Genomic DNA, 7338 nt, shown 5'->3' on the forward strand with positions numbered 1-7338 from the left:
GAAGGCCCTTTCCGGCTAGCGACGCAACAGTGATTGGGGTTACGTCAAAAGAACTCGCGGCGAATCGAAAAACGAAGATATTGATTGGCACGACGGCACTCCTATGGATATAAGCCTCGGCGCCTGAGTGGGATGAGCTGGGCTGTAGACGACCTCGGAAGTAGTCCGCCGGCGTGGCCGCCCTGGGTCGCATGACGTTGGGGATTTGGGAGCCTGTTTCTGAACATGTGGAGCTGGGAGGATGGGCCTTGTAGTCGCCGATCCGGTGGTGGGGCTGAGCTGCACTGGGAAGGGCCGAGGAGAGGAGGCTCCTTCGCCCACCTGCAGCCGGGCGGCCTCCTCCTGCGCCATGTGCCCACGTTGTGGCTTCCTGATCCGAATGAAAGCTCCTCGCGAGGACAATGACATACTGATGGGTCCCAATGGCCCTAAGTCAGTATTTCTCAGCCTGGGCCATTTTAAGATGGGTGGACTTCAACTCCCAGAATTCCCCAGCCAGGCAGCCAGCCTTAGGCTTAGGGGGATTTTGGGAATTGAAGTCTACCCATCTTACAATGGCCCAGGCTGAGAAACGCTGCATTCTGCCCCCCCCCCCCACCTATGATTTTGAACAGCCAAGACTAAATGTATAGGCGTAGGTTCCCCTGCTTAAGCTGGGGGCTGGACTAGAAGACCTCCAAGGTCCCTTCCAGCTTCTTGTATTCTTAAAAAAGTTAAATTATATTCGTCAGTTTCCTAGGTTGTTGAGAATTTGTTCTCTTGTAAGGAAAGGGAAGTTCTTAAAGAGATGGAAGTACCAGACCATCTTATTTGTCTCTTGAGAAACCTGTATGCGGGTCAAGAAGCAACAGTGAGAACTGGACATGGAACCATTGATTGGTTCAAAATTGGGAAAGGAGTCCGGCAAGGCTGTATACTATCACCCTGCCTATTTAACTTACATGCAGAGCATATCATAAGAAAGACGGGGCTGGATGAATCAAAAATTGGAATTAAGATTGCCAGGAGAAATATCAACAACCTCAGATATGCAGATGATACCACTCTAATGGCAGAAAGCGAAGAGGAACTAAAGAGCCTCTTGATGCGGGTGAAGGAGGAGAGTGCAAAAGTTGGCTTGAAACTCAACCTTAAGAAAACTAAGATCATGGCATCCGGCCCTCTCAATTCCTGGTAGATAGATGAAGAAGAAATGGAGGTAGTGACAGATTTTATTTTCCTGGGCTCCAAGATCACCGCAGATGGGGACTGCAGCCAAGAAATTAAAAGATGCTTGCTCCTGGGGAGGAAGGCCATGGCAAATCTAGACAGCATTTTAAAAAGTGGAGAAATCACCCTGCCAACAAAAGTGCCTATAGTCAAGGCTATGATTTTCCCAGTTGCAATGTATGGCTGTGAAGGTTGGACCATAAGAAAGGCTGAACGCCAAAGAATTGAGGCCTTTGAACTCTGGTGCTGGAGAAGACTCCTGTGAGTCCCTTGGACTGCAAGGCGAACAAACCAGTCAGTCCTAGAGGAGATCAACCCTGACTGCTCTTTAGAAGGCCAGATCCTGAAGATGAAACTGAAATACTTTGGCCACCTAATGAGAAGGAAGGACTCCCTGGAGAAGAGCCTAATGCTGGGAAAGATTGAGGGCAAAAGAAGAAGGGGACGACAGAGAACGAGGTGGCTGGATGGAACCACTGAAGCAGTCGGCGTGAGCTTCAGTGGACTCCAGGGGATGGTAGAGGACAGGAAGGCCTGAAGGAACATTGTCCATGGGGTCACGATGGGTTGGACAGGACTTCGCAACTAACAACAACAACAAGGAAAGGGAGTTCTGAAGCCCAAGGGATGTAGGCCTCTTTTTAGACACAATTATGGTTACTGGAAATAAATCAAGGGACTTGTCCACCAGGAACAGAGCTGGATTCCATGTTCCTATATCCTTGCAGGAACTCAGCAAGATGGTGAGCTGTATATAAGGTAGTCCTCGACACACAACAGCAGTCACAACCAGAATTTTAAGTTGCAGGGGATGAGGGTCTTAAATTAAAGCATTCACATGGCCAGATTTTATTTTATTACCGTTTTTATGTAATCTGAAACCATTCTCAGTCACAAATCAGGGTCAGGCAACAGGGACACTAAAGGTGAGCTGATTGCCAAGCAGCCAAAATGCAGTCATGTGACCAGAGGGAGGGGGCAACATTTTACAATAGCTGGAAGTTCTTTACAGGCCATCAAGCACCCTCCAGGCTGAATCTGAATGTTCTACCTGCAAATTATTCAGTTGAAGGAACATGTTGCACGTCTTCAAATAATAAACATTGCTTTTACTATTGTTACTATTTATTAGGGTTGGTCACCCAGTCAGCTAATTTTTTTTTTAAGAATAGAATAGAATATAATTTTATATTGGCCAAGTGTGACTGGACACACAAGGAATTTGTCTTGGTGCATACGCTCTCAATGTACATAAAAGAAAAGATAGGTTCATGAAGAATTCTAAGGTACAACACTTAATGATAGTCTTGGGGTACAAATAAGCAATCAGGAAACAATATCAATATAAATGGTAAGGATACAAGCAACAAAGTTACAGTCATAAGTATCCTTGTATGGAATCCTTCCAAAGGATTTGGATTAGGCAAATATAACTAAATTTATTGGCCACTCGCCCCGGTAGATTTGGACTGTAAATAATAATACAGCAATAATTTATTAAATTTATATGCCACCCAACTCTCATGTCTCTGGGAAATTTACAATGGTTGTAAGCAGTAAAAAAAAAACAATGCAGAAAATAAAGCAGAAGACACAGGGACAATGAGGCAGAGGGGAACAGAAAAGGGGCATCAACCTGCTCTTTAAGGCCCTTCGAAATTGGAATAGGATGCCTGTAAAGGTTTATGTGTTTTCAGAAAATCAGGGCTCTGGTATCTAAACAGGGAAGGACTGAAGGTACGGAAGAGGGGAAGAATCCCTGCCCTAAGAAGTGAAACTAAAGCCGCTTTCCACCTACCAACGTTTTCTGAGTGTCATTTGTGAAACAACTGTAATTCCTGCAGGGTTTCTGCCTGGAAAAAATTATAATTGCTCCCACAGGTAGAGGTGAGATCACCAGACAAGTGACTAGAATTTGGCTGTGTTCACACTACATACTTAGCCTGATTAATAATGAAGGTATTTTTCTGATTTTGTTCAGTATAAAGCCCGATGTGTGGCTTTTGAAAGCTCCCATTGAGTCTATCCCAAGGGAAACAGTTTAGATTTTACTTGCATGGATACAAGATTCCTCTAATGCAGCATCTAATAAAAACAGGGATGAATAAGACAGAGAAATGTGGGAAGGGAGGCAGTTTGATGAAGTCCATTCTTCTTAGAAAAGAGGCTGAACCGAGCTGTAGTTTTGCTCCCAAATTTGCTTCTTGTATTAAAATAATTCAGTGAACTTATTCTGCCCGTTGGCATTCTCCTGAAAGAGCTGTATTCACCCGGCCTTTGTTGCTGTATTGCTCTTTTGAGTCCCTATGCCACGTTTAGCCAGGAGACACCAGATGACCCGAGACCATTCCAAATCCTTTTTATTTTCCTTTAATAAATGTGGGCCTGCAGCATCTTTTGTGTGCCTCGTTTAACAGTTCTTGGTGCTTAAGTACATCCAGAAAATACTTACAAAAAAAGTATTTTTGTGCAAAAAAAAAAAAAAAGCAGCAGCAGCAGCAGCCCAATAACACAAAATCTAGTAAACTTGGATTTGGGGGAATTACTGCAATATATCAAGTCTTCTTTCCTGGGTGCCTAGAATGATACCCCACCCCCCATTTTGCAAGTACTCAACATACAATCACAATAAAGTTCAAAACTTCTGTTGTTAAGCAAGACCGTTGTTAACTGAGTTTTGCCCCAAGTTACCACCTTTCTTGCCAGAGTTCAGTGAATTGCTGCAATGGTTAAGTTAGTAACATGCTTGTTAAGTGAATCTGGCTTCCCCATTGACGTTGCTTGTCAGGAGGTCACAAATTGTGACCACATGGCTCCGCAACACTGCAACGGTCATAAATACACACCAGTTGCCAGGAGTCTGAAATTTGATCACAATGCTTCAATGGTCATCAGTCACTTTTTTCAATGCCGTTGCAACTTCAAGTGGACACTAAACGAAGTCAAGGATTACCTGATTGCCAAAGTATCCCCCCAATTGCTACATGCCCTTCATCCAAGATATTCTTTTCCTTTCCTTGATCAGAGTGCTTGATCTACTGCAGCGTTTCTCAGTCCCAGCGATATGTAGATGTCAATTCCCCAACCAGCACCTTTACTGGGCCCGGTTTAAGCTGCCCGCTTCATGTTGCTCTTCACAGGGCGGTTGCCAAGCAAGGGCCCCGAGTCACCTTTGCATCAGGCTTCGCATTTCCACTATTATTATTTGGCAGTTGAGAAAGCCTGCTCTCTACTCCATGAATACAAAGGACTCCAAATTACGTCCTTGGTCTTTTTATAACTACTGTATTGCTTGGTTTTTGCTATTTCAGTTTGCACCCAGGGGACCTACAGGGGTCTTTTTAACCAGGGTTGTCTAACCGTGGCAACTTTTAAGACCCATGGACTTCAATTCCCAGAATTCCCCAGCCAGCATAGGTGTTGTCAAAGTTCACAGGTCTTAAAGCTGCCACCTTTGGACTCCCGTTCTAAACTGTCTCTGTTGCCTCTAATTTAAATGCCAAGTCACAGGGATTAAAGAGAAAGGCAGAAAGAGAAGCTGTAGGAAAAGAAAAGGGAGGTCTGCTTTTCCTCCCTTGCCTGGAATTCCCCTGCAAATCATTTCACCAGCCAGGATGTCAACTGAAACCTTTCAGTTTCTGTTCTCTCCCTTCTGTGGGGCCTTTGCTTAAGCAAAACTCAGACTGCATGAAATGAAAGTAGTTTTGGCCAACCGTGAAAGAATGGGGGTGGCTGCCCCGTCTCTGTGCCCTCACAGCCTCATCAGCATGGCAGCAAATGGTGAGAGAGGAGGGGAATGGATCCTGGTGTCTCTCTTCTCCCAACTCCGAAAGAGCAGCAGAGACCGATGTGGGACTTGAACAGCCTCCATCTTTTTTCCTTCAAATACGACGAACTGGCTCTTGCCTCCAAGACTGCTTTTCAGAGGGAGCTATCAAGAATGCCAATTGTTGCTTAGTAAAGAAACACAGGTAGTCCTTGACTTACAATCACAATTGAGCTCAATATTTCTGGTGTTGAAACATTTGTTAAGTGAATTTTGTTCCACTTTACAACTTTTTTTCCAATTAAGTGAATCACTGCAATTGTTAAATTAGTGACACAATCGTCAAGTGAATTTGTCTTCCCCATTGATTTTGCTTGTCAGAAGGTCACGAAGTTATCGCATGACCCTGGGACACTGCAACCGTCATAAATATGAGTCAGTTGCCAAACCTCTGGATTTTGATCACGGGACCCAGGGGATGCGGCAACAGTTGTGTGAAAAACGGTAGTCACTTTTTTCAGTATTGTAACTTCAAATGATCACTGAACAAACTGTTGTAAGTTGTAACTGTTGTATCTCTGGAGACTCTTGGTCATCTGGTTCATGGTTGTCTCAAAGGTGCTTTTTCCAAGAGACAACTGGACTTTCTGGGTTTTCTTTGAAGACGTTTTGCTTCTCATCCCAGAAGCTCCTATATCTATAATGACCGTCTTTCTTTTTCAACTGGACAAGAAAAAGATCACTAAGCACTTAGAGCAGGGCTGTGAAACTCGATTTCATTAAGGGCCACATCAGGGTTTTCTTTGACCGGGGTGGGGGGTGGCCAGCTTGATGTCACTCATGTCGTGGGGCCCCGTGGTGGCCCGAGTACTCAGCTGGTAAAAATGGGCTCCCAAGCTCCGTTTTCGGCTGCAATGGTCTCCTGCAACCTTTTGCCACAGAAAACGGAGCTTGGGAGGGACATCCTCCCAAGCCCCATTTTTGCTGGCGGAGGCACTGCGGGCCGGTCCTTTGCTGTTTCCAGGGTGGCTCCACGGGACAGATCCAAGCACCCCACAGACCGGATAAGGCCCCCGGGCCTTGAGTTTGACACCCCTGACTTAGAGGAACGAGTCTTTCCAGAGGAAGATCAGCATGGACTCTGCAGAAGAAAATCCTGCTTCATCAACCTTTGGGAACTGGCGCATGAACAGTCAGCCCTTTGACGATTTCATTCTCTCCATCAGAGGCTCCCCAAAAAAGTTAGTGTCTTGGAATACACTTTACTGTGGCTTATGGCCTGTATAATAAAGAAGGCAAAACTAAGGCAACAGGTAGAACAGCCTCAGAATTGACCATGAAGATACCGAAGTGGCTGGTGGCTTCTGCTTTTTAGGATTGGCTCTCAGCAAACATACAGGAGCCAGCAGTCAAGAGATAGGCTGCATGTGGCAGATGAGTGGGGGGGCCCACAAGCGGCAGGGTGAGAACCACTGCCCCCCCCTCACCCACTACCAAGAATAAGTAGTGCTGCCCCTGCTACTTTCTTGGGCCTGCAGTTCTCACCCTGCTACTTGCAGCCAGGATTCTGGAGGAGAACCGCAGCCACCAGGAACAAGCAGTGCTGCCACAGGAGTGGAGTCTGTGCTGAAGGAACGTCTGTCCTGCGTCAGGGTAGAAGATGAGCCAGCCAGGAAGTAGGCATGCTCCCTTGGCAGAAAGGGTGCCGGGGGGGTGGGTGCACTGGCTTTTTCTTGGTGGCGGGATGGGGGGCACTTCATTGACACTCTTCCGGGTTCTGCTGGCGCCTCCCCCCCAGCCCATTTTTGGTCCCAGGAAGCTTCAGAGGCTTGCTAGGCCCAAAACTGGTGGCAGGGGATGTGGTGGGCACGCGTGGGAGGTCGTGCGCACATGCACAAGGGAGCAGGGTCACGCGCGCATGGTGGGTGGGGGGAGTGTGCAGGGGTCACTTCCGGGGGCAGGGCACGCGGGGGGGCATTGCATTATGGGTGTGGGGGCGCGCGATTCACTTCAGATTTGTTTAACAACCTTTTATGACAAAAAGTGTCATCAATTGGATGAGGCCCATTTAACAACCATCTTGCTTAGCAATGGAAATTCTGCTCCAAATTATGGTTGTATGTGGAGGATTTCCTACATAGGAAGCAAACTTTGCCATTTCTTCCTTCCTTCTTGGCAGGCGGGCTTACTGCTGGCCCTTCCTGGCCACCCAGGTTTTTTACCTGGTAACCCTGGGACTCTGGCAATTCCCCATGCAAGCCTTTACCCAAGGGCAATCCTCAGCTTTCCCAATGTTGGTTAGTTGCTGCCATCTGCTGTTTGCCAGTCACCGCTTAGAAAAAAGGAGACCGAGGAGGCAGGAC

This window comes from Ahaetulla prasina, chromosome 2 (assembly GCF_028640845.1).
Source record: "Ahaetulla prasina isolate Xishuangbanna chromosome 2, ASM2864084v1, whole genome shotgun sequence".
Lineage (NCBI taxonomy): Eukaryota > Metazoa > Chordata > Lepidosauria > Squamata > Colubridae > Ahaetulla > Ahaetulla prasina.